We start from the raw sequence: 26,519 nt of genomic DNA on the forward strand, positions 1-26,519 counted from the left end.
ATGACCTGAGCTGCAGGCAGAGGCTTTAACCCACTGAGCCACCCAAGCATCCCACTGGCTGATGTCTTTTGAGAAACTGTGGCAGTGTGGTTAGTGGGATCAGCTTTAGGTCACCCAGCTTTGCCCTGAAGGCACTGATCCCTGCCCTCTGGTCCCCTTCCTGGGGGGCACCTCAATCTTGATCTGCGCACAGCGGCCACACCCGTGTGTAAGTCATCCAGGAGACAGGACCGCCTGCTACCTCCTTGTAGCTGGAGGTCAGGGGACCGGTCTGGCAGAGGGCTCAGCAGGAAAGGCTGGGAAAGAGCCAAGTGTTGCAGGCTGAAACCCCGGAAACGGGGTCAGGAAGCCCCAACCCTGCTGGCTCCTGTGTGGGCTCCAGGTAGATGAGGGAGCTTGCCTTGCCTATTGAGACAGAGCATGGAGAGGGAGTGGCAGCTGGCCTGGACACCCTCGGCCGCCCGGCACATGGCAGGCATGCAGCAGCCACACCCAGCCTTGGCCCAGCCTTGCTCTTCTCTGGGACAAGCCCCTTTCCAGATCATGGGTATGCACGTGCGTTGTATGAACACATATCCCAGATCTATGTCAGGCAACATGTCTCATGAGAACGGGCCACGCGTGTGTGTTTGTGCATGTGCAGACCTGGGCGTGTGCCTGGCACGGCGGCAGTCATAGAAGCCTCCTTCCCCTTGAGGGGCTGGGGCACCAAGCCAGTCCCTGCAGGTGCATGGGTGTTTGTTTCAATCTCCTTTGTAATTTTCTAACCTTCCCAACACACAGACACAGACACACACACACACACACACACACACACACACCCAGGCTCCTGGCCCTGCTCACCACCCAGTAGGGGAGGCAGGCACAGTCAGGAAGGTCCCAGGGCCAGAGCAGGGGGAACCAGAGGAGGGAGGGGATGAGCTCTGCCTGACCAGTTACAGAGGGCTTCCCAGAGGAAGCATCCTCTGAGCTGGGGCTTCAAAGATGATGAGCAGGAACGCCTGGGTGGCTCAGTCGGTTAAATGTCTGCCTTTGTCTCAGGTCATGATCTCAGGGTCCTGGAATCGAACCTCACAGCAGGCTCCCTGCTCAGAGAAGAGCTCACTTCTCCCTCTCCCTCTGTCCCCTACTCAGGTCCTCAAGTGCTCTCTCTCTCTCTCTCTCTCTCCCCCCACCAAATAAATAAATAAAAATCTTAAAAAAAAAAAAAAAAGACAAAGATGCTGAGCAGTGCTGCTCCAGATGAACCCAGAACTTCCCTGTTGATGGCCCCCGGAGCCTTATGTACTTTCCCAGAGCAGAGCAGTGGAGTGGTGGAGCGGACCCTCTGTGGCTCCTTGCTGCACAGTCTCCAGCTCTCATCCTCACCTCACTGCACCCCTGGGACAGGACCATGTCCTCCCTCACGCCTCACTAAACCAAATAAGCAAATCAAACAAACAGCTAATAATGCCACTGATCTGGGTGATAACGGAACTTCAGTTCCAATGGAGGCATTGCATTTGAACTCTTCTAGAAGTTTCTGGGTCACCTAAGCCTAAAAAACAGAAGGGGAGGGGGCACCAGGCTGGCTCAACAGAACATGCCTCCCTTGATCTTGGGGTCATGAGTTCAAGGCCCCTGTTGGGCATGGAGCCTACTTAAAAATAAATAATAAAAATAATAAATCAATAAAATGAAAAGAGAAAGTGATTATGGGAATAACCTAGTCCTAAATCCCATCCTGCGAGCCATGATGGCTCCAAGAGCCCCCTTCAGGGATCACCTTGTCTTGACATGAACACTGGCATGCACAGACGAGCATACAAGCCTGTGCCCACACCCATGCGCCCAGCCTGCCTTGGAAGGGCCCACCTGCCCCATCAGCCATCAGACCCCAGGTAACCTCCCTGCCTCCTGTAGAGCTCTTAACCTGGGTCTCCCAGCTGCTTGGAACTGGGGATGCAGTGTGCGAGGGACCAGCAGGGTCCTTAGGCTGGGAGAGCTGAGCTCTGCCTCCCCCTTCCTGTGTGGTCTTAGAGAAATCGATGAACTTCTCTGAGCCTCTAAGTTTCTTTTTGTAAAGGTAGTAAGGGAATGAGGAACAAGTTAGTTTGTAAACCGTGAACTTCTCTGCAGATGCTATTTATTATGAAGAAACCATGTGAGAGCAATTACAGAGCAACCATCAAGGATTATAGAACAATACAGGGCAAATGGCACACATATGTGCCCGCGAGGCCCCCCAGGAAGAGCACTTTGAGCAGAGTCCTCTCGCGGCTGCCATTTGGGTGGTATCTCCATGCTCCATTTTCCTCACACAAGATAAAACACCTCTAAGGCTCAAAGCCAGCCCGGAGGTGGGGGGCTAGGGAGGGCCAGCCACATGTGATCATGAGGACCTGTTGGCTCAAAGATTCCATCACACAGCTCAGAGACAATAGGCCAGTGCTGGAATTCAGGTCTACTGGTGGCGAAACGGAGGTGCTTTCCACTCTGTAGGGGCAAGAGGACAGTATTCAAGCCAGAGATCTGAGAAGATGTGAGTCACACACACTGATGAAGAGAAGTGGCTGTTTGCTGCGGGGAAGGGCATTCATTCATTCATTCATCCACACCTGTTTCTGAACACCTGTCTCCCATTGAGTAAATGAGAATGAGAGGTGGTGAGGCATCAGAGGGGTGGGGGGCTTCTCAGGGCTTCTTTGTCATCCAGGTTAGTCCTAAAGCCAAGACCCCGCCTGAGGCTGGCAGGGCCCAGACCCAGGCCATCACTGGCAACTTCTTACACATGGGCAGAGCCTCTGTTTTTCATCAAGACTGGTTAAGTGAATCCCAGGGCTTCAGTTGAGGGGGGCAGGAAGGCAGAGAGCGAGAGGGAAAGAGGATGAGGGAGCCTCCCCTGGGTCATTCAAGGGGCCTAGGGGATGAAGGGAACGGGAGACAGAGCCTGGCACAGGCCTGGCACAGCGGCCAGGTTGGCGGAAGCAGGGCTGGGCATGGGTCCAGGGCCACCAGGCCTGCATGAGGGAGGGGTGGGCGGATGGAGGCCAGCGCAACCCGAGGGAACAGGGAGCAGCCTGATTAATAGGATGATAGGGGCAGATGGCCAGGCGGCCAGGGATGCTCTGGGCACCAGCCTCCCATTGCCCAGCCGCCAGCCAGGCCAGTGGTCTGGGGGCAGGGACACCACCGGCCTCTGGTGGGGGTGAGGCTGTGGTGAATGAATCATGGCCAGGGCCAGGAGCCTACAGGCCTCAGCACTCGCTCCCGGAGGACTAGCTAATTCACTTGGAGTGAGGCCGGGCTGCTAAGGACAAGAGCAGCCCGCCTGGGCCCTGCTGAGCCCCATGCACGGCTGACCACTAAGTCAGGGGCTGGGCCGCAGGGGACAGGAGAACCCACCCCTAATGCAGGCTTGGCCAGGGTTCCCCACCTGCCTTCAGGAGGGACAGCAATGCCCCTAACAATGGCAAGCCCCGCATCCTGGACCAGCCTGTGTCTGGGGGTCCGAAGACAAGGCACAGACTCCCCCTCCTGAGCTCCAAAGAGCCTAATGATGTTGACAACTGAGAATCAGGTAGGGTAGGACAGGGAGAGCCAGCCTCATCCTTCTGTCCTGGGAAAAGGAGGAAGAAGAACCTCGTTCAGCCAAGGCACAAGGCCAGGTTGCAAGCTTAGCCCCACCAGGAATAGACATTCAAGGCCCCGAGAAACAAACCACTTGGAAAACAAGGCCTGGCATCTTGCCAGGCTCTCCCTGACGCAGGCTGTTTGCTGATGATGTGGGCGTGGCATTCTCAGGCTGACCCCTATGGTGTTCGTGCCTCCAGGTTTCGTGAGCACCTAGGGCATGGCTTTCGGCTGGGGTCCAAACGCTGTCTCAAGGGCTGGGCCAGGAAGGGCTGAGCACACAGTAATCACAGCAGGGGTGACACCCAGCTTCCACATACCAGGTGCCCAGCCTCAAACCAGGGGTCTGCATGTGCTACCTTGTCTGCCCTCAGTTTTCGCATCTGTAAAATGGGCAAGGCAGGGACTGTTGAGGATGCCCATTTTACAGATGTGAAAACTGAGGCATAGATCACAGGCCCAAGGCCTGTAACTTGTGGGCAACAAAGGGAGGTCTTCAATGACTCCCAGATATAACCCCCTCTTTGCACAGCTCCAGAACTCTTGGTTTCAGGATTGGGGGTGGGTAAGTCCTCACCAGTGTGCTTATCAGGGTCAGAAGAGCTGAGCACTGGTGAAAGGGGAGGATTGAAGGGCTCGCTTTTGGGGCCCTAGCCTCCATTTCAGTGGTCAGGTTCCCCCTCCCAGGAGACAACGTGTTAGGAAGACTCTTGAACAGATAGTGAGGAGAGGGGAAAGGCTGCGGGCCTATGAGGCCCCCAGGGGCTGCATGGTCCTGCCTACCAGCCTGGATCATAAACTAGCTCTCCCTTCTTGTGGTGGCTGTCATCCCCTCACTGTACCCCACAGCCCCCCAGCTCATCTCCGGGGCCAGGAGGAGCAAGACCAAGCAGGGCCCCAAGGACTCTGTGGCGAAGCGTTCCCCAGGCACAGTGGCCTCCTCCGGGGTTGGGGAACAAAGGGGACCTGGCCTGGGAGGGAGCGTGGTGACCACATGCTCCCCCCTCCCGAGGCGGCTGGGTCCGGAGGGAAGGGGGCCTCGAGTGCCCTCTGCTGGCCTGGTGACTCCAGGAGGAAGGAGGTGGCCACCACAGCAGGGATTTGCAGCTCCTCCTGAACCCCGGGCCTGGCTGAGTGTGCCACCTGTGGGTGCGAGTGTCTGTACGTGGCTGTAAGTGTGGCTGTGGGTGCCTGGGACGCATGTGTGTGCATATCTGCATCTGTGAGAGCGCCTATCCCAGTGTCTGTTGGTATGTGTGCACATCAGACTTGTGTGTCCGAGTGTGTGTGTGTCTGTGTGCACGTTATGTGTGTAAACGCACATGTCCACCTGGGCCCCGGGTGTGTGGGGTGTGAATGGAGCTGGGCTTTGGCTGGCAGCCATTTCAGTGTTTCAGTCCGTTGGGCTGAAAACACCCCGGTCAGGTAGTCCCTGGGGCCGACAGCTCATGTGGGCATAGGTAGGAGGCGGGGAGGGGCAGAGCTGGCCACTGGCCACTCTGATATTTATTCTGTGCCTATGGGGAAGAAAGAAAGGACGATCTTGAGTCGATTTCCATCCCTAAGGAGCTTTGCATGTGAACAGTTGTACCTAGCCCGAAAAATAAGATGATAACCACGGCAGAGGTTTAGGCTGGTGAGGGTCTAACTCAGCCTGGAGCTTTCCTGGAATGCTCTCTGGAGGAGGCAAGCCAGAGCAGAGGTTTTTGGGGCACAGAGAGCAGAGATTCAGAGAGGGAAGTGAGGGTACACCAGACAGAGAAAACTTTTACTGGGGGTCTGGTGGGGAAAAGGCAGGCCAGAGAGGGGGCCAGGGCCAGGTGCCCAGATTCTGCCGGCTGTGTGGGTCAGGGGTCAGGGGGAGGGTGTCCCTGGAGAAGTCTGGCCAGGGCAGAGATACTGTGGGGCTCGAGGGTGGAGGGGGAGCCCTCTGCCTCCAGCCCCCGCCTGGGAAGGAAGGCCCGGGGTTTTCCTTCTGGGGGTTGCACAGGCACTGGGTCAGAGCAGTGGCTACAGAGAAAGTTCTCCGGACTAGGATGTGCAGGACACCTACACGGACCACAGCTGCTCAGACGCTGCGCCCTGTGGAGGCCTGGGCACCACAGAGGTCATGCTGCCCCCCCCCTGCAAGGCCCAGTGATGCCCACGCCACGCCAGCTGCAGTGGCCTCTGGGTGCCTCTTTTTGCCATCAATGCCTCCTCTGTGGCCTGGGCCCGGGAGGGTAGGCTGGGTAAGGCCTTGGGCCCCAGCCAGCCCCGTCCCCTCTCAGGGTGGCACCAGGCCGGCCTCCTGGGCCCTGGCCTCAGGGTCTTAAGTGGGCATTCTCCACCCTGAGGGCCTGGGGCAGCAGAAGGCCCCTGCCGAGGTTGGTCTGCTTCTGGTGAGATCAAGCAGGGGGAACATTTCCCTGAACACACACTCATTTGGGCTTGACACCATGGGCACACACAGCTGCCTACAGGGGAAGCACCACTTTACTTTTTCTAAACTCCAGTGGCCTTTTAATGGCAAGCCTCCCTTCAATGTCTAGAACCTTGTGGGGTGCTGGCTTCTTGGCCCCCCTCTGCCTTTTCCTCCGGGGTATCCAGGCCTTATACGGGGCCCTGCAGACCCTCCAGCTGGGGTCCCTGCAGGCCACCGCCCTCCAACAGCCCTCGTTCTTGCCAACCCACATGCCTGCTCAGGCTGAGCTTGGGCTCAGGGACACATCCAGGGCATCTGGACTCTAGCCCCAATGCCATTGCTGTGCAGGGCCCGCTGGAGCCCACCAGCATTCTCACTGTCTACACTGCTGCTCCCCCACACACACCCCAGGAAGGAAAGTGAGCACCAGGGAGCTCCTCTGACCACGTGGAACCAGAGCCCCCAATCCAACGACTCTTTTTCCCACTGGTGACTCTAGTGCCCTTTCCAGAGAGTTCCTGTGTGCATCCCATCGTCCAACCCTCCCAACCAACCCACAAGGAGGTCTCATGTTGCCCCCAAATTACAGCTGAGGGAGCTGAGGCCCAGAGAGACTACAGGTGGGACTGAAACCCTGACCTGTCTGACCCCAACCCCCTGGTGTTATCCGTGCTACAGGCATCCAAACACACCCAGCCACCGCTCACTGGTTCCTTGCTCAGCACGATTCCTCCTCATCGTAAACCTCCTGTGGCCCTATCGTTCTGTTCTCCAAGCCTTTGCCCGGCTCTCCTGCCTCCTTGGCCTGCTGTCTCTTCCCTCTCACTGCACACAACCCCTTTCTGGCTAGAGAAAGAGAGAGAGAGAGAGAGGTGAGCTACTGAAAAGAGAGTGAAGTCCTCCGTGCCACCAGCATGCTCTGGCCCAGGGCTTGTGAAGGTGTCCTCTGCACTGCTCCCTGCAAAGCTCAGCACCAGGCTACCTAGGCTCTGGCCCACAGAAGCCCCAGGCTGGAGACGTGTGGTTGTAGAAGGCTGACCTTCTCCGGGAGCAGGTGTTGGCGGGGAGCTGGAGCATCAAGGGAAAAGAGGAGGCAGCAGTCCTTGGAGGAGGGAGTGCTTGAGAGCTGCCATCCCCTCCCTGCCTGCCCCTGGGAGCCGTTGCTAGGCTAGCACACAGCAGCAGCGGGAGCACACGTTCCTGGCTCCTGTCGCAGCACCCACAGCCCACATGGCAGGAGTGGCCACGGGCATGGGCGACTCTTTACCCAGGGAAGATGCCAACAGGCCAGCCTGACCCAGGGGGCGGGGCAGGGGATGGGCATAGCTACAACAGGGCCCTGGGCCACAGGAGAGGAAGCTCTTCCACAACCGTGCAGGCATGGGTGACCAAAGGGAGGTGGCGGGTCCCACTCCTGACACCCAGGGTCCTGGCTAGTCTTCCTTGTTTATCGGCATCCTGTCTGATGGGTCACCCAGGGGGCCTTCCTGGCTTTCCTGGGGGCGAGGGGCTGATGGGAGCCCCCAGGCCTCTCCCCTCCACCTGCCCCTCCACGTGGGGGGTAGGCCCCAAGGGTAGAGGACTCCTCTGGGCACTACACCTGGGAGCCTCCTCTCTTCTCCTGAGTTCCAGGTGCTCAGGGCTTCTCCAAGGGCCTTCCCTATGACCGGGCACTCAGAGACGGGAAGTCTGGGCCCGCTCCAAGTCCTCGGATGCCCTTGGGCTCCATTAGGCTCTGGCCCTTCCTGTGGGCTTTCCTGGGGCTGCTCTCAGGATATGTGTGGCCTGAGGGTGAGGATTTGAGACTTGGGATGAAGGGGCCAGATCACCAATCCCAGGTCCTTCTTGCCTTCCCCTGCTGTGGTCCTAGGAGCAGATGTACAGCTGGGTGTGAGTGGTGAAGGCCCAGAGTGGGGGGTGGTGGAGGGAGGGGCACCACAATTCTGGGCAGACTCTTCAGCTGGCAGAGGCTCCTGCCAAGACATTTCCCCGCCTCGCCCCCCCTCCCCTCCACTCATTATCAACTTGGGGTTTGTGTGCAAACAGCAGCTGGTCTCTTTTGTCGGCCACCCCTCCCCCCTGCCCCTTCCCTCCTCCCCAATGCCTCTCAATGGCTTTTCCTTCTCAGGCCCTGCCTTTCCTTCCAGGTGATCTAGATGCTGAGGCTCTGGGGAGTACCTGAGAGAGGAGGCAGCCCCTGGCCAGTCTTGGCCCTGGGTCCTAAGTTCTCCTCTATCCCTTCCAAGATGCAATATTAAATCCATTTGAGACATGACATGAGAGCCAATGAGAATAAGAAGCAGAGCAAAGTCACACAGTGGGCAAGTGCAGAGCCAAGACACAGACTCAGGTGTGCCCGTTTGCAGAGCCTGTTTGTAGAGTCTGTTTGCAGAGCCTGTTTGCTGAGCCAGTTCACTTCTCAGCCTTAGCTGTTTCTCTGATCATCCTACTGCCTGGCACCCTGGGAATACAGGCCCACTCCCAACCTTCTAACCTGTGTCAAGGGCTTCAGCTGAGGTACTTCTGTGTGCTTGGGACTGAGATAGGCAGGCAGACAGAGCCAGATGGCAGGGCTCTTTCAATTATCACTAGGAGTTGGGACTAGAAGCTAAGGACAACGGGAGAAGTATCTTGGCAAGCAGCAAGGCCTGGAGACTGTGGAGGCAGAGAACAAGGAGGCTGATTAGGAGAACAGGTGAAAAGTAGAAGGGTGTGGGCCAAGGCACCCGCCCTAGGGCAGCAAGGCAGCCAGACCTGGAAGCCCAGGCTTGGTCACAGTAAGATGGTGGGCAAGAGGGATGGGCAATGGTGATACAGATACAGGAGCAGGTATGGCAGGAGGAGGGACCTTGAGCTTGAGACAAATTGGGTTTGAGATGCTAGAAGGATACCCAGGTGGAGGTTTCTGGGGAGCGAGGAGGCTATCCCAGGGCAGATAGAGGTGCAGGGGTGGAGGAGCTCACAGAAATGGAATAGGGGAGAAGGGAATTGAGGATGGAGTCCTGAACAGAAGGCTCAGAGATCCAGGGAGGGCACTGTGGTGGGGAGAAGTTCCACCTGATCTGGGAACTTGTAAGTAGCAAGGGCTCTGAGAGGGCAAGTCCATGGTCTGGCAGGGGCCACGGGTGGCCTGAGTGGGTGTGGTGGCTCCTTACCAGGCACTCTGTTCTTCAAAGATTTTAGCTGTTTTAGTCCTTGTAACAGGCCTGAAATGACAAGCCTCAATCTCAAGTGGAACCAAGATGAGGCCTGAAGGTGGTGTGTGACTGTGGAAGTATTTGGAACGACAGCTTGCTGCTGTCCCTCAAGTGGACAAGCACGGAGCACTGCGCTCTGCCAGGCGTCAGGGTTACTGAGTCTGGGTCCCTCTGAGCCTCACTGCTGGGGATGCCAGAAACCCAGACCAGAGCGGGCCACATGCTTGGTGAGTGGGAGACACCAGAGGCACCTGCGACTCCCCGGGGCGCCAAAGAGAAAGCAACCCCCAAGATAAGTCTGGAAAGAAGATTTCGAGTTCATCAGGTGGATGTATCTGAGGCAGCAAGCAGGGAGAGAATCGCGAGAGTGTGAGGAAAACCAGGGCCTGTAAGGAAAGGTGCAGCCCCGGCGGGACCACTGCCCGGATCCCCGTGCTCACTCCTAGCCCCCGACCGCGGCCAAAGTTCAGCCTCTCCAAAGAGCTTTACTGGGACTTTGGTTAGGCCCTCTGGGGCCCCCGGGGCAGCTGCGGACACACGAGCGTTCAAGACCACCCGCAGGCCTGTGCCCGCCAGCGGCGGGCCCTGCACACGCGCGCGCGCACACACCGAGTACACGGGCGCCGGCACACGGCCCGATCCGCGCGGGCCGGAAGTAGCAGGGTTAGAGGCCTGGAGACCGGCGGCGGGGGCCGCGCCGGCGGGGGGGGATACCGCCAGGGAGAGCGGGAACAAAGGACACGGCGGGGCGGGGGCGGCCAGGTCGGGCCGCGATTGGTGGCTGGGGGGCGCGGGGGAGAGGCCCTGCCGGGCGCTGATTGGCCGCGGCCGCAGCGGGCCCCTCGCTCCCGCCCCGCCCCTCGCGACCGAAACCGGAGCCCCGTTCCGCCACCCCGGACCCGCCCGCGCCCCGGCCATCTGCGCGGGGGGCGGGACGCAGGCCGGAGTCGGATTCCCGCCCAGCCCCCCTCGACTGGCACTCGGCGGAGCCAGACAACCTGTGCACCTCGCTGCCCCAGCCCCTCCCCCGCCCAGATGCGCGCGGGCTCCCGAGGGCTCCGGCAGGGTGGGGGGCCTAGCCTGAGCCCCGCTTGGGAGGCTCGGAGGGCAAGGTTCTCGGGTACTGGAGGGCCAGGTTACCCACGTGGAAATGGGGTAGGGCCCAGGAAGCCGCCTCTTGCGGGAGCCTGGCCAGGCCTCGTGGCTGGACTGGGAGAGGGGTCAGAGAACAGGACACTGCTCAGAGAGGACTGGCGAGGGGTAAAAGGAGTGGAGGAGGGCGCGGGCTGGAGGACGCCCCAGGAGAGGCGTGGTTGGATGACCTGAGGCCCGGGCTACTCAAAACCTGGCAGCGCGAGGAGTCACTGGGGCTGATGGCGGCGCCAGAATGCCAGACAGCGTCCTGGCAGGGTTTGGGGGTAGGAAAGGTAGTTAATTGAGTTCACTGCCAGCCAGGCCACGCTTCGTGCTTAAGGACTTACAGGATAAGGGGCCTTCTCAACCCCATTCCTCTTTCTTAGCTGCCTCGGAGGTGAGAGGGAAGGGGTGGGGCGAGGGACCCGGGCCACCAATCACAGCCTCAGTCCCGCTTTGAATCTGGGCTGGCGGCTGGCGGCTAGGGTTGGCGGCACACCTGGCAGCCTCTTTGTCCCCACTTGCCTGCCTAGACCCGTCCCACTCCACCCCCACCCTTTGGGAAGCTCTCCCCCACCCACCTAGTTCCCCTCCTTTCATGGTTTCCCTAGCTGGGACTGATGCCAGACCCTGGTCTTCCCAGACTCCAAACCATGCCCCCATCTCTGCCCCATTCTGGGCTGTGCATGGAAACCTAAACTGCGGGGTGTAGGGACCTCCGTGTCCCCAAGATGGCCACCAAGAGCCAGTGGTGCTGGGAGTGCGGTGGGCGGGAGAGGACAGTTTGCGACCAAAGTCCTGGCAGAGGGCTGGTCCAGGCACAAGTTATGTGACCCAGGGTGAGCCCCTTACCTCCGAGGTGGCTCGGGCAGCTGCACAGCCATGGTAATAACGATCTACTCCCAGGCTGTTGTGAGGATTAAATGAGATCCTGCAGAAAACAGAGCTTTGTGAGCCTGAAGCCTCAAAGAGTGTGTGGGAGAGGAGGGGATGTTTGCATCTGGTCCCATGCTGGCCAACAGGCAGCCCGAGAGGGTGGGTGAGACTCCCTGGTCCTGCCCCGTGGGCAAGGGCCAATATACCAAGCCAGATGGCAGAGAACAGCACAGTGCCATTCCCGTGGAGCCCAGAGCCCCCTAGACCCTGAACAGAAGGGGGCCAGAGTTTAGAATTCCTGGCCTCACACATCCCCAGGCTCTCCAGGAAAGATGGGGGAGAGGAATCTGGGGGTGGCTCTTTTTTATGTTCAGGTCTGAGGGCATGGAGCCCTCTCCCAGATCAAGACCAGAGGGCAGGCCAGGGGCCTACAGATTTCTCCCTTCAGGTGCCCCACATACTCCTACCCTCTTCCAACTCTGCTTCCCCATCCCCATCTGCTTTCTACCCACCCCACCCCCCAGCTCTGGCATGAAATTGGTCACTAAGACCCTCTAGGCTACTTCCTTAATGTCTCTCAAATCTGTCTTCTCTCTCTTCTTTCCACCTCTCCACTGCCATCCTAGTCACAGCTGGGACCGGGGTGATAGCCTCCACCTGACCAGTGTCACCCTGACCCCAGGCTGCCCCCCTCCCCACCGCCAGCACAAAAAGCAAACTAAGTCTTTTTCCTTCCCTACTAAAATTCTCTAGTGACTCCCCACTGCCCCTAGGACTCCCTGATTGGAACTACAAGGGGGCTAATAAGTGGGTAAGCCCACACTCTGCAACCAGCCTGCTCATGATTGAACTCTGAGGCCATTGCTTGTTTTGTTCTGTTTTGAATTAAGTAGGCTCCACACCCAGCATAGAGTCCAATGCTGGGACTTGAACTCAGCACTCTAAGAGCATGACCTGAGGTGAGATCTAGAGTCCACGCTTAACTGACTGAGCTACCCAGGCACCCCTGAGGCCATTCCTTATTAACTGTGCCTTGGTTTCCCCATCTGTAAAATGGGGATGTGTTTCCCTTACAGAAACTCTATGAAATGACTAGCATGCCTGCCATACTGCACCCACAATACGCACAATAAAAGTAGAACGATGGGAAAACCAAGTTTGTATAGTTATGGATTACAGAAGCTAAGGCACAAATCTAGCGCTTGGAGCACACCTGGGGCTCAGTACATTCTAGCAGTTATTTCTGACCCCGCCCTTCAGCCAAATCTTTGCCCTAGAACCTCCAGTCCCACAGAAGCATAGGTGAGTGCCTCTTCCCTTGCCCTAACCACCTTTCCTCTCCCCTCTTCCCTCGCGCGGGTCCTCTCACCTGGCAGAGAATGGGTGCTTATTAGATATTTCGGAATCAGGGAAGGAGGGCTCCGGAGAAGGCTGGATTGAAGGGATTATTCAGTGCTCCCGCGCCCCCTTGTGGCCGTCCTGGACATTGCCTGCCTCGGCCCAACCTTTCAAATTGGAGGGCGGAAGACGGTTTCAAGGCCTGGGAAGGTGGGGGAAGGCCGCCTGAGGACAGACTCTGTAACCCACATTAATTCCAGGGCTCAGGCGTCAGGGGTTTTCAGACTCCTGGCCAGCTCGACCTTTTTTCCTCTTCTCTCCGAGAATTCTGTGTATTTGTCAGTGTGAGCTGGACTATGCACCCCAAAGACCAAGAGTTCAACTGTGTCTACATAGGGCAGCAGCAGTTTCCAGAAGATGTGTGTGTATGTGGGGGGATTGGGGGGAGTGGCCAAGCCCACAGTCAAATATATGTCCCTTGCTTTTGTGTGTGGCTAGCTCCGGACCCTGTCTGGGCTGAGAACACAGAGCCTCAGCCTTCCAGGGAGCTGAGGCGGGCTGTAGCCTGTCAATGGAACTTTCTAGATCTTAATGAACTCCGTGGTGTCCAGGTCTCCTGTTCTCGAAAGATCAGTCCCCAGAGTCTGAGTCTTCTAGCACACATCCCCAGGTACTGGGCCACTGTGGGCCTGTGTGTGCACCTTGGAGGGGAGTGGGTTTGCTTCTCCCTCTGTCACACACATCTGCATTCACCGCGCTTTTGAGACTGGACTGTCACAATTCCACTTACTTCTGCCGAGAGCTTGGACTGTGTGTGCTCCTGACATGCACATCCGCACTCATGAGCATCTCACAGTATGCCTGTGTCTCTCCTAGTTATTTTGCCAGATTGTATTCCTGTGCATAGGCAGGCTTGTGTAAGAGCGAAGAATTGGAGTCAGACATGTCTGAGTTCAGAGTCAGGTAGGACCTGGCTGGGTCATTTTAGACAAGGGATTTACCTTCGCTGGGCCCCAGACTCCTCATCTGCTCAGTGGTAATAATAGTGCCTATTTCCTAGGTTGTTGTGAGAAGTCAATGAAAAGAATGGCAAGCCAGGCCATGGGGACAGGCACACAGAAGGCAGGTGATAAATGGGGGTGATTCCTGGTGCTGCTATGTTCTGGGGTTCTAGCGAGGCCTCTGTGCTCTGCTTCCTGTCCCCATGTCTCCCAGTCCTGAGACCGGCGGCGCAAGGCAGAGGGCTGGGCTGGGCCCTGCAGAGAGTCCTCCAAGAATGTTCAGAATGACAGCAAGCCGCTGCCACAGGCTGGCTAAGAATACCGAGACCCACACACTGCTTGTTCCATGTGGACAGGAACACACAGGCAGGTGACCTCGTTTTCCCACCCTCAAATTGGAATACCTGGTCTGACCATGCGGTTGTATTTGTGGGGCTAAAGGGGCGCAATGTCTGAAATGAGTCCTTGCAGACGCCCCAGCTTCTAGCCTTGGCACGTGTGGCCACCTGGGGGAGCCCTCTGTCACTCTGGGAAAAGAGGGAGTTGAGGGGGATGTGTGGAAAGGGGAGGGGTGCCGGCTGCTGGGGGGACAGGGACAGCCTGGGAGCGTGGAGGGGGGCTGTCCCATGCCCTGAGCATCATCTCTTCCAGCAGCTAGGCCAGGAGTTAACCCATCTATTGCCAGGCTCCAGCCCTTCTGCCCGGGGTTTCTGGGTTCTAAGTAGAGATGCCCAGAGCTGGGTGTGCTGGTAGCGGGGGCAGCAGTAGCCAAAACAGAGAATTCTGGGTGAATGACTGAGCCCCTCGAAACTTTCCCACCCTATGCTCAGGAAGAGAAATGCCTGTGTGTGTGTGTGTGTGTGTGCCTGTCTGTCTCTCAAATCAGCCAAACTGCCTGAAGCCCTTAGAAGCCCTCTATGAGGGCGCCTGGGTGGCTCAGTGGGTTAAGCCGCTGCCTTCAGCTCAGGTCATGATCTCAGAGTCCTGGGATCGAGTCCCGCATCGGGCTCTCTGCTCAGCAGAGAGCCTGCTTCCCTCTCTCTCTGCCTGCCTCTCCATCTACTTGTGATTTCTCTCTGTCAAATAAATAAATAAAATGTTTAAAAAAAAAAAAAAAAAAAGAAGCCCTCTATGAACCTTCTCCCTGGTTTTCCCACCCTGGACAGCCAGCACTAAGGGAGGGCATGTGCTTCCAGAGCCTCACAGGACCTGGGCGGTCACTTCCACTTTGTCCTCCCCACTTGCCAGCTGAGGAAGCTGAGGCACAGAGAGTGAGAGACCTTGGCCTTGGCCTTGAGCAGTAAGGCCTCTTTGAACCCAGGGCATCTGGTGCCAGTGTCCTCCTCCACAGCCTGTCCTCCCCTCCCTCTGTCTCTTCCGGAAGGAGAATTCCAGCACTGAGACCCAGGCCAGAGGACGCACCTGCCAGCAGGACTGGAAGGGGAGGGAGGTGAGCACTGGTGGGAGCAGAGGAAGGAGGACGGAGAGCCGGACATGGCACTGTGGAGACACCCCTTGTGGTTTCAGGGTGGCTATGGGCTGAGGAATGAGGAAGGCAGGCGGAAGTGGAGCCGGATGTGGACATTTCTTACAAGAGGGTATCTGGGAGGAAAGGGAGCCAAGGAGGCGGTGGGTTCAGGGCCTTTGGAGGTAACTTGGAGGGACCTGGGAGCTTCCGTGTTGATGAAGGAGCCAATGCTGCTGCGAATAGAATGAATGTGGAGTGGGGTGCCCAGAACCAGGGCTGGGGGAGGGCAGGAGGCAGCAGATCAACTCCCAGTCACCTCTGCTTCCTCTCTGGGGAGGGGAATGTGAGCTGTTTGCAGGTGACAGAGGAAGGAAGTGGGAGCCCTGCAGGAGGGGCTCTCCAGGCTTTGGGACTGGGATAGTAGGAAGAGGGAGCCAAGAGGAGGGAGGGGGAACGGGAGGGAGTGGGGCTTTCCAGCTAGCTCAGGGCTGGGGTGGTGAGAGCCCTAGGGGGACATGCTCAGAGACAATCTCCCAGTTCCAGAACCCCTCTCCTATGCCTCCTTTCTGAGGCTCTCCTCTGGCTCTTCAGGGGGACTCCAAGGACACTCAAAAATGGAGACTCACTGATTTTGGTGAAAAACAAGAGTTGCAGTAAAATGGGGACCCTCTATCCTTGTCCAGGGCCTGAAAGGGCTTTGACATTGCCAGGTGGTCTAGGTCTGAAGCCTTTTTGGTGCCGTCTGGCAGGCAGGCGGAGAGAGGGACCTGGGGAGAGGGACCTGGGGAGAGGGGGTAGACTCTCCCATCTTCCCTTGGGGACTGACCCTCTTTTCGTGGCCTCTTGTCCCCCTCCCCACCAAAGTCCCATCTTTCCCTCTATCTACTCAGCTCCCCCACCAGGACCCCCTGGAGCTGCTTCTGGGGAGTGAGCCCTGGAGGGAGGCCCTGTCAGCTGGTGCTGGAAAGCCCCTCCTGGTGGAAGCCTGCAACCTGGGGAACAGATGGCCCCCCTCCCTGATTGTTCCTTAGTAAACCCTGGGGGCCCCTCGGCTCCTCCTTGTAGCCTCCCCCATGCCCCCCCCCCTACTTTGGAAAGCAGCTAGCTGAAAAGAGACAACATCTGGGTCTCCCCAGGGCCCCAGTGACCCAGCTGCCGGCTGGCCAACAACCCCAGGAAAACAGCCACCCCTCCCCCCAGCTCTGGTGTCCCCCTGCTCAGCATCATTTGAGTACCTGCCATCCTTTGAGGCAGGATCCCAAGCTCAGCACCCTTTGATTGCAAGGTATTTCATGCAAGAAAGAGCCTCAAGGCCCCGACCTCCAGAGATGCCTGGCCAAAGCCACAGCTGTCCCAATTACAGTAGGTGGCCAGTCAGCTCCTCAGAGGTCTTTGCCGTATCTGCCACCAGACCCACAGCACCAACTCAGCCCCAGACTAAAAGACATTCCCCCGTGGGCCTGGAGAAGGGTCCATGCCACCAATAGTCTGTGGGACAAGTGACCACAGAGGAGCAGAATCCTGTGCCTTTCATTGGACAGGGGATTGGGGCCCTGGGCTCAGCCCAAGGAAGGCTGGCTCCCAGCATGTGAATGCCACTCACTGTGCCCCCACATGTGCCCAGCCTGCTCCCCTCTGTGACAACACCTAAAGGTTTGGCCACAGGCACATTGGGGAACATCCCAAAGTCTCACTGGGCCTTGCCTGAAGAGAAGGAACAAATGTTAACTGATGTACAGATTGAGTTCTCTTTTGCATTTCACACCAGACTCTGGCCTTGACCTTCTCCTCCCTGCTTCTTCCCACCTTCCTACCTGCTCATAGGGTTTACTCTCTGAGAACCAGAACAATTACATGTTGGCCCGCATGTCTGGGGTCTGAGGACCAAGGCCAATGAGCACAGTAACTGGCTGGAGGTCAAGCAGCCAGCTGGGGTCAGAGCAAGACCTTACCCCTGCCCCTGAGAACCCACCCAGGGCTCTTTTCCTACCCTTGCAACCTGCCACAGACCCTTAGACAGACTGTGAGGGATTCAGGAGGCTGTCTCAGGCTGTCTAAGGCCTGAGGCAGGGAGCAGGGAGGGAAGCACTTGCCCCCACTCGGAGCCTACACAGTGGTGAAGGTGTGTGCTGGAGCTGGTGGAAGGCAGGGACTGTGAGGGTGGGGTCTGGGTGTGGGTCCTGCTTTCCTTGGCACACCTGGCCACCCCAGTGCCCTGCAAATTAGGAGAGGCCAAGCTGGTGTCCCCCCAGAGCTAGGCCTAGCCAGTGCCCTACTGCCCCCCACCAGGACAGAGCGGAGAGCCTGTCACACTCAAGGTCCAGGAGAGTCACCACCCCACAGGGCTCTCCTGCACTTTCTTTTTCTATTTTTCTTTTCCTTTTCTTCTTCTTCTTCTTCTTTTTTTTTTTTTTTTTTTTTTTGGTTTAAAACTTTATTTATTTGACAGACAGAGATCACAAGTAGGCAGAGAGGAGAGGCAGTAGGTGGGAGGGGGGGCAGGCTCCCCGCTGAGCAGAGAGCCAGATATGGGACTCGATCCCAGGACCCTGAGATCATGACCTGATCCAAAGGCAGAAGCTTAACCCACTGAGCCACCCAGGCACCCCTACTTTCTTTCCTTCTCAGACTCTGGGGAATTCTATCTTCCTTTCAGGGGCCCCATACTGACCCTATTGGTTTCTGGGGTTTCCTCTCTGTCCTAAGAATCCTGCGGTGGGATACAGAAGGAGCAAGGATCCTCCCCTACTCTTACCCCTCCCCCACCAGCCTGGCCCTGCCAGAGCTCCCACCACAGCCCCACCTGGCACATGACCCCCTGGAGTGATGCCTGCTGGTCACTCTGTGTTGCATAGAGTCTCTCCAGAGGAAGAAGATCTCCCTGGGCAGAGGCCTCCAGTCCTTCCTGGGGGAACTTGGTGGGCTTCACCTTCTACCCGCCTTGGGTCAGCAACTGAGACCAGGCCTGATCCCAAGTCAACTCCCAGTCCCCCGGAGGCAGCCTCAGGGCCAGAGCCTCCTCCCACCACCCCTCATCAGATCTACAAACTGATGGCAAAAGATGGGAGTCTGCCCTAGCCCCACACTGGGGATGGGGAGGCACCGGTGTCCAAAGTGTGGACACTGCCTATGATGGCTCCCTGCCTCCAGGCCATCCAGGGGTCAGCCAGCAAACCCACAGATTAACCCACAGCCATGTGTTCATAACTACCCTGCACCCAGGCAGCTTTGTGGGAGGGCAAAGCTGAGCCACAGAATCTGGGAACTCTGGGGCCTTCTGGGGCTCTGACAGCCATGGCCAGGGAGCTGCCAATGATTGGTCTCAGCTTGGGGGTCTTGGTGAGATCACCAAAGTCAGATTTTGCTTGATGAGCAAAGGGCATATTCCGGCATCTTCTTTGCCCATAGTCAGGGTCTTGGCCCCATAAGCAGGTACCACCAAGGAGGACTCAGGCTGGTCATTGCTCAGCCCAGCCTCCTGAGATGCCAGTTGGCATCAAGGGCCCATCTCAGGGCACGACACTGTTGTCACATGCAGTAAGGAGCCCTCCCCTTTGCTAAAATTGTGATAGTTAAAGTGCCAGCCATGTGGGCACCTGGGTCGCGCAGTAGGTTAAGCACCAGACTTGGTTTCAGCTCGGGTCGTGATCTTAGGGTCGTGGGATTGAGCCCTGCACCAGGCTCTGCACTCAGCATGGAGTCTGCTTGAGATTCTCTTTTCTTCTCCTCTGCCCCTCACACTCACGCTCAAGAGCACAAGCTCTCTTGCTTTCTAAAATAAAATAAATCTGAGAAAAAAATAAAGTTCCATCTGTGCCACACAAAGTACCAGCCTTTGAGAGCAAGGCAACTGTAGGGGGCATGAACAATAAGGCCTCCCGGGGTCAGGTAGCACAGAGTACACCATTGCTTAGAAGAAACACTGCAGGGGCACCTGGGCGGCTCAGTGGGTTAAAGCCTCTGCCTTCGGCTCAGGTCATGATCCCAGGATCCTGGGATCGAGCCCCACATCAGGCTCTTGCTCAGCAGCGAGACTGCCTCCCCGTCTCTCTCCGCCTGCCTCTCTGCCTACTTGAGATCTATCAAATAAGTAAATAAAATCTTAAAAAAAAAAAAAAAAGCCAACTGAAGGAGAAGAAACATTGCAACCTGGGTGTGCAGCTGGCTGGGAAGGATGAGGAATGTTCTAGAAACAATGTCATATATGCAATGATGGGAGAAACTGGTGTGGCTTATCCCAGAGTGGACAACACTTTGCTGAGCATTCAGTGTTATTTTATCATTCATTCCGAGGATAAACTCACTGAATACCCGCTACAGTCCTGGGAGCCTGGGACCATGCCCTCAAAGAACACATGGACAGACAGACAAGGACCATGGAGACGGACATGAAAGAGACAGATTTCAATTCTATATAAGACAGAACACACTGGGACTCTTGGGTGGGTGGCTCAGTCAGTTAAGTGTCTGCCCTGGGCCCAGGTCATGATCTCAGGGTCCCGGGATAGAGTCCTGCCATCGGGGCTCTCCCTGCTCAGCACTCCCCCTGCTTGTGCTCTGTCTCTCTGACAAATAAATAGGGAATTTTAGGTAATTGCAGTGACAGAGATGAACACTAAGATCCCCTCTTACTGGATGATTTGGCCATGTTATCAGTGTATGGATTATAGAGCGTCTCCTGCTTTTCAGTGTCTGTGTCCCCACCTCCCTTCTCCAGATGCTTTGGGGCCTCTCCCCAGTGTGAAGAGAATCTCAAAACTGAACGGTCTATCCACTGAGGTACTGTTTCAGCACATGGGGCAAGGACGACCATTGTCCTCTTACAGGATTCACTCCTTTTTTCCTTAAGATTGTATTTTTTGCTAATCTCTACACCCAACGTGGGGCTCAAACTTACAATTCTGAGATCAGGAGTTTCACGCTCTACCAACCAAGCCAGCCAGGCAGCCCTGACAGGATTCTTTACTTGAGGTTCTGGAACCTTATATTGTATAGGAGAGTGTTTTTCTGACTGGGGTCTTGAATCCTTCGGAACAAGGATGGGTGAGTGGGCTGGAGCTGGGGGGACTTCGAGGCTGGAAATCATTTTCTGGTGTTAGGTAGTAAGAGCAGGGCTTTGGGAAGGCAGCTTGGGCATGAGTGCCCCTGGACTCAGGGACAGACCCCAGGGAGCCAGGAATCTAGGGACTGCAGGAAGAGAGATAGGAGTCACGGGGAAGCTGGTGACTTCCCAGACCAGGTCTCCCAGACCAGAGTTCTTTCTCTCAGATGCAGTCTCAAATTATACTCTCTGAAATTAGCCCAATTCTTTAAAAAATATCCCATAGGAAACCCGCCCTATCCAGTATTAAAGTTTGCTCCAAGGCTGTAAGGGGCAGGGATGCTGGCCTGAGAATGCAGGTCAGTTCCAGGGTCGGAGCAGACACTTTCCAAGCCGGAGTGGGGGTGTGTCAGAGCCCAGGGCGCACTAATCAGGCCCTGGAGACCTGCCCTTGCAGCAGGAAGGCAGCCTGTGGGCCCCCAGTTTGGATGCCAGGCTCTCTCTTGGAGGGCTGGAGCCTGAAATCCCCTCAGAATGGAAAGGAAAGCAGCGACATTTCTTGAGCTCATCCACTTCCCACCCCGGGGCCATCCCTCCCATGAGTCACCCTGTTATCCCTCCATGGCCAAATATAGCTCCCAAGGCAAATGAGGGTGCTGCACTGTGCAGATGGGCCAGGGAGGGGCCCGGGGGACGGGGTGGCCCGGACCAGGGGACCAGGCAGCCCACCCGTGGCCCCTTCAGACCTGAGCGGTCTCGGCCTGAAGGTCAGATCTCAGGGCCGCTTTCCCACAAACGCAGGGAAGTCGGGGAGACAGAGGGTCTGACCCACAGGCAGTGGGATCACTTCCTTCTCGGGGAAGGAGGAACACGCTCGGGGGACAAACAGGGCAGGGGGCCTTCCCTCTTGGTCCCGTCCCGCAGATGAGGCCCAGGTCCCCGCCGCTGCGCCGTGCCAGGGTGGCCACGAGGCCCCGAGCGTGTCGGCCGTCCCCAGCAGCCCCCCGGGCGCCGCCCCGGCCCCGCGGAGCCACCACATAAGGAAATGTTTGCGCCTGGGCGCTCGCTCCCGCCTCCCTCCCTGCCTCCCCGCCCGCCGCCCGGACGGGCCTGGCAGGGGCGGGCGCCGCCGGGAGGAGCCGCCCGCGGGCAGGGGAGGCGGAGCGAGAGTGGGGGGAAGTCGGGGTGGGGAAATGCGGGAGGCGGCCTGAGGGGTCGCCCTGCCAGGCTGGGTAGAACCGGCCGGAAGCCTTCTCCCACCCCAGCGCCCGGTCAACGACAGGGACCCGCTGCCTAGCGGCGGGAGGCGGAGGCGGTGGCGGGGTGGCGGGGAAGCACGGAGGACTAGCCGGACTTGTCTGGGGCTACGGGGACCCTGGACTCTGGCTTTGCATCCCAGACTCTGGAGTCTGTGACCTGGGCCGCGGGGGGCGGGGGGGGGGCGGCTTGTAGGGATGGTCCCTCCCGCCCTTTCGAAGTTTGCACACTCAGGCCAGCTGTCCCTCTCCCGGAGTCCAGAGCAATGTCTTATTCCTCTGCATGGTGACTGTGGCATCCTGACTCCCAGTCACTCCTTAGAGAAGAAACATTTTATAGCTGGCTTGCTGGCCGGTGAGGTCAGGCTTACAAGGACTGCGTCCCTTCTGGAGTTTTCCATTAAATTATTTACACAGGCTCAGTCCCCAACAAGCCCACAGACCTCTGTAGGAGGCTAGCTGGTACAAGGCTGCATTTATTCTGCAAACGGTCTCATTTCCCCAGGGACCCTCTCCTCTCTTTAATGTCGCCCTTGGAGGTAAGAAGACGCCCAAGGGTGGTGCCTTCTAGGTCTCTGTGGTTTACTCTTGGGAGCTAAAGAAATTCCCCACCAGGTGTTTCCTGGGGACGGACTCCACGCCCAGCAGGCATTCAGAAGGGGCAGCTGGCCCTCTGCTCTGAAGCTAGGAGGCTGGGGAGCTGGAGTCCGGAGCATTCTCCAAGAAAGGGTTATTGAGGGAGAATGGTATCACCCAGATCCTTGGCTTCGGGAAAAGTGTGACATGCAGAACAGTAATCCAGAACAACCTGCCCGTTCAGCTGGAGAGGGGGTGGGACCACCTCACCTACTTCTAGGTTACACAGATTTGACAGAGATCAGATCTCAGGCTTGGTTTCCTAGGAGGTTCCACCCTGCAGCCCTGCTGGTGGATTAAAGCAGTGGTGTGTCAACCTTGCCTTAGTGACACTGGTACAATGGCCATTTATCCCCAAGGCTCCGCCTCCCAGGCAGGCAGGGCTGCCTGGAAGTGGCAGCGAAGAGGGCTCCACAGGATCACCCCCATCCCTAAGGGCAAGTGGGACCTACTCTCTGCCCACAGCCCCCCTTCTGAGGAAGGTCCCTAGTGGTTATTTCCAAATGATGTGCCTGGTTCCCCCATCATGGGCTCAGCTCTCTCCACCCCCAATAGTAAGGGCTGTGGGCCATGTCCAGGACCAGAACAACTGTAGAACGAATGTGGGAGAGCGAGACTGCGTTTGACAAGGTCACTGACTGTGGGGGCCTGTGGTTGTGCACCCATCCCGTCCTCACTTCCACAGCTCCCTTATTTTTAAGTAATCTATACACCCAACACAGGACTCGAACCCACAATGCAGAGATCAAGAATCTCCCGCTCTACCAACAGAGCCATCCAGGCATCCCCTCCCTAGCCTTTTTTTTTTTTTTTTTTTTTAAGATTTTACTTATTTATTTGACAGAGAGAGATCACAAGTAGGCAGAGAGGCAGGCAGAGAGAGAGAGGGACTCGATCCCAGGACCCTGAGATCACGACCTGAGCAGAAGGCAGCGGCTTAACCCACTGAGCCACCCAGGCACCCCTCTCCCTAGCCTTTTAATTCAGGATGTACAGGGACAGCCCAGCAGGCTGTAATCCACAGACTTTCCATAGACTTTCAGCATGTATCAAGTGTGAAGAAGCTATTTGCTCTTGGACCCTGGCATCCAGCAATTTGGGTCTATAAGCTCCAAGGTGCAGAAACTATCTGGCTACTGCAGGGGTGGTGAAGTTTTCCCTTCTTCCCTTCTAGGTTCTTTGGCTGGTCTAATAATTAAACTTATACAAGACAGATTAACAAGAGAAAAACAGACAAAAATGAACAAGAGTAACTAAGTATCCAAAATGGCCAAAGCCATCACCTTAAAAGCCACTTTCAGTTAAAGATAAAAGATGCTGGGGGTAGGGAGCCAATTACAGGACGCTACCAGCAAACCACAGTAAACAGGTGTAAACTTATTGTGTAGATTTAAATGTTGTCCTCTCCATTGATAAGAGTCTCCAGAGATTAGAGCCATTGTCCTCTTCCTGGAACAGTGAGTGAGACACCCTTACAAATGGAGATTTCCCTTTTAAATGTAAATGTGTCTCACAAAAGGGTAACTTCACCTTTGTCTGCTGTTTCTGAAAAATAACCTGCCTAAAATAAACAGTATGCTAAAGAGGCATATTTTGGGGTAGTATATTTTGCTCCCCTACCCTTAACATAAGCTTAACACAGCATATGCTCAGAAAGTATCTTTTGGGTGGCAGAATAAAAAAACTTAATTTCAGATCACAAAGATCTGGTCCTTATAAAGGTAAATTATACGTGTTTCATCTAAAAGGCTGTTTTATGAAGTCCATTCTCCATCATGAGACACATTCAGATGGGGGTACAATGATAATGGGGTAGTTGTAGAGGGGTTCTCAATGGGAATATAGAGATATGTTATAGGTGATGTATTTAATTTTTAAGATATTATTTATTTGAGAGAGAGAGCATGAGTGGGATGGGGGCGGGGGGCTTGTGGGGCAGAGGGAGAGAGAGGAGCAAGCTCCCAGGCAGCCTCATGTGGGGCTTGATCCCAAGACTCTGAGATCATGAGCTGAGCAGAAGGCAGACATGCTTAACCAACTGAGCCACGCGGGTACCCCAGAGATGATGTATTTTTATGCCTTTAAAATATAACTAGGAATAGGGAGCATAAGAAGAAAATATTCCTAACTATATGAAAGGCAACCAAGAGGTGGTTCTTTGGTAACAGGACGAGGGCCAGACTAGGGAACTTCTAGTCATTCAGCATAAATGCTAACAGCCATGTTTCCTGAATACTTACTCTGTGCCTGCAATACTCCCCAGGCAGGATCCTCCTCCATCTCCACTGACAGTACTTACTTGTCCAGGCACCCAGCCAGGTCAGAGCAGGGGCCTGAGGCTTCATCTCTCCCCTTCGGAAAGAGGTGTGCTCAACACAGAAGAGCTGGAACAGCAGGAAGTATAAACAACTGGGGAGACCCCATTCCCTCCCTGGAGATGCCACTTCCCTGCTGAGCCTGTTCCCCACTCTCTGGTCTGTACCCCACAAATGGCCCCTTTCCCACACACCCTCCTATCACCTGCCTTTTCTACTTCAACCCCATTCTCTCAAATATGAATTTGGTGGCATCTTCTGTTTAAATGCCCCCCTAGAACAAAGTTCTCAGGCCTGATTAGAAACTGGGGCTTGACCCCTGATTCCCTCTGTAGCCAGGCCCTGAACTTGGTTCATGGCTTCCTCCAGGAAGCTTTTTAAATCTTGCCAGGTAGGGGCCTCCTTCCCAGCTTCATCGTGTTGCCCTTTACTGCCCATTTCTTTGTTTCTCTCACCGACTGTCCATCATTGTCACTGTGTGACCCCATTGCAAAGTGGGGGCCATGGCACGAACCCAATGAGCCGGGAGGAAAGAATAGGGGAAAGGTTAAGAATAGCATAGAGTAGTAGGCAGATGGTTATGCTTTGCATGTAAACTCAGCAAAGTTAAAAGAATCCAAAACAGGCCAGAAACATGATCATGTTCACGGCTGCTCCAAAATGCAGGAAGCTGAGGTTGCACTCGTGGGTCTGCACACAGCCCAGGGCAGTTAGCTGCACACACCAGATTCACGAATCCACGCACCTGTGCACATCTTGGGTTCATGTAAACCCGAGTCCGTACATACACGGACCTGTGTAGGCAGCCAGTCGGAGCAAAAACAATTGTGCGCATACTCGGGTGGAAGCATCCTCGAGATGCAGCACACAGAAGACACGTGGAAATCCACCGGTTAGTGCACGTCAGATGGTGCACACACAAATTTGGGCATACTGGGGCGTGCGCACTAGCCCGAGATTGTGCACACGTGGCAAGATGCACACCCCAGGGTTGTGCACATACGAGGCCATGCATGCCGCCCCGCCCCCCTCGCCGAGGGCCAGCTCGCGCGCCCACTCGGATGCTTGGATGAAGTGAAAGAGCCCATTTCTCCCAATACTCTGACGTAGTTTCAGCGTCTGGGCGCCATCTTCGCCTCGCGAGCAGCGGAAAGATCAGCAGGACGAGCAGCCCCTGCGCTGGGGCCTTTGTTGTCCCGGCTTCCGGGCGTCCATCATGCGGAGGCCCCGCGCGCTCGAGCACGAAATGGCGGTTGGGGGCGGGGCGGGACTGGGCGACCAGGAGCAAGGCCCATCCCGACTCCCGACAGGGCGCGCCGTCCCGCCTCCTTGCGCAGGCGCACGGCACTGCGCGCGTTCCCGCGTTCCCTCCGACGCGCGCCGGGACACAAAGGGCTGAAGGGAAAGCACGGAGCGCGGCCGACATCCTCGGAGCGGCTACTGGTCCGGAGCGGCCTGGCGCGGACTGTCGGGGCGGGAGCCGGGCTCACCGGAACAGCGCGCTGGGGCGCCTGGTGGGGCGTTGTGCAGCGCTCCTTCTCCTCCCCTCGCCCTCCCTTAACGGTCGCAACGGCCCAGCGAGCCGTGGTGGGGCCGAGCGGGAGCGCACGGCGCAGGCGTAGAGCTCGCATCCTCTGCGGGGAAGGCTGGGCGCCTCCATTTTCCCTCGCGCTCCCTGATTGCGGGGCTGGGTGCAGTGGAAGCGAGTGGTGGCCGTTAAAGTCCGAGGCCTTCTCTCCACAAATTCTTTCCTCGGTCCGCGCAGCTGAGCGCGGGAGCTGACCAAGTAGCTCTTCGTAAAGTTTTGGAATGTGATATAAAAAAAGACAGACACCTCCGCAAATTACTACAATAGTTAGCAAACTTGATACTTCCAATTGGGAATGTGGGTTTGGGGAAGGATTGAGAACACATGCAGAAAAGGTAAAATTTTTTCTGCTAAGGGATGTTAAAAACAGTAATCAATACAACTTTAGAAAAAGTATTTTTCATCAAACAAGTAACGCGTGTTCTTAGTAGAAAGTTTCGAAAGGAGTCATAATCGCTGGGCATTCACTGAGTAGTTACATGCCAGACCCTGTTTTAAGTGCTCTAATTTTCCTAACCAGGTACAGATGGAGAAATAAGCACAGAGAGGTTAAGTACACAAAAGTACTTAAAGGAAAATGGGAAAAGTAGTAAACCGACCTTCCAAAACAACCACTATTTAATAATAAACTGGCCGGGTTCCTGCCAGTTTTT

At 56.4% G+C, this 26,519-nt stretch overlaps 1 long non-coding RNA gene across 1 annotated transcript; it reads right to left on the reverse strand.

The window, feature by feature from the left end:
• Positions 1-2,118: 2,118 nt before the first annotated feature.
• On the reverse strand, positions 2,119-12,685 carry LOC131828168 (uncharacterized). Its single transcript, XR_009352264.1, has 3 exons — positions 12,593-12,685; positions 11,200-11,278; positions 2,119-2,475 (listed from the first exon to the last, which is right to left on the reverse strand). It is a non-coding gene; the product is annotated as an uncharacterized LOC131828168 (long non-coding RNA).
• Positions 12,686-26,519: the final 13,834 nt, after the last annotated feature.

The sequence above is a fragment of the Mustela lutreola genome, chromosome 3, assembly GCF_030435805.1.
Source record: "Mustela lutreola isolate mMusLut2 chromosome 3, mMusLut2.pri, whole genome shotgun sequence".
Lineage (NCBI taxonomy): Eukaryota > Metazoa > Chordata > Mammalia > Carnivora > Mustelidae > Mustela > Mustela lutreola.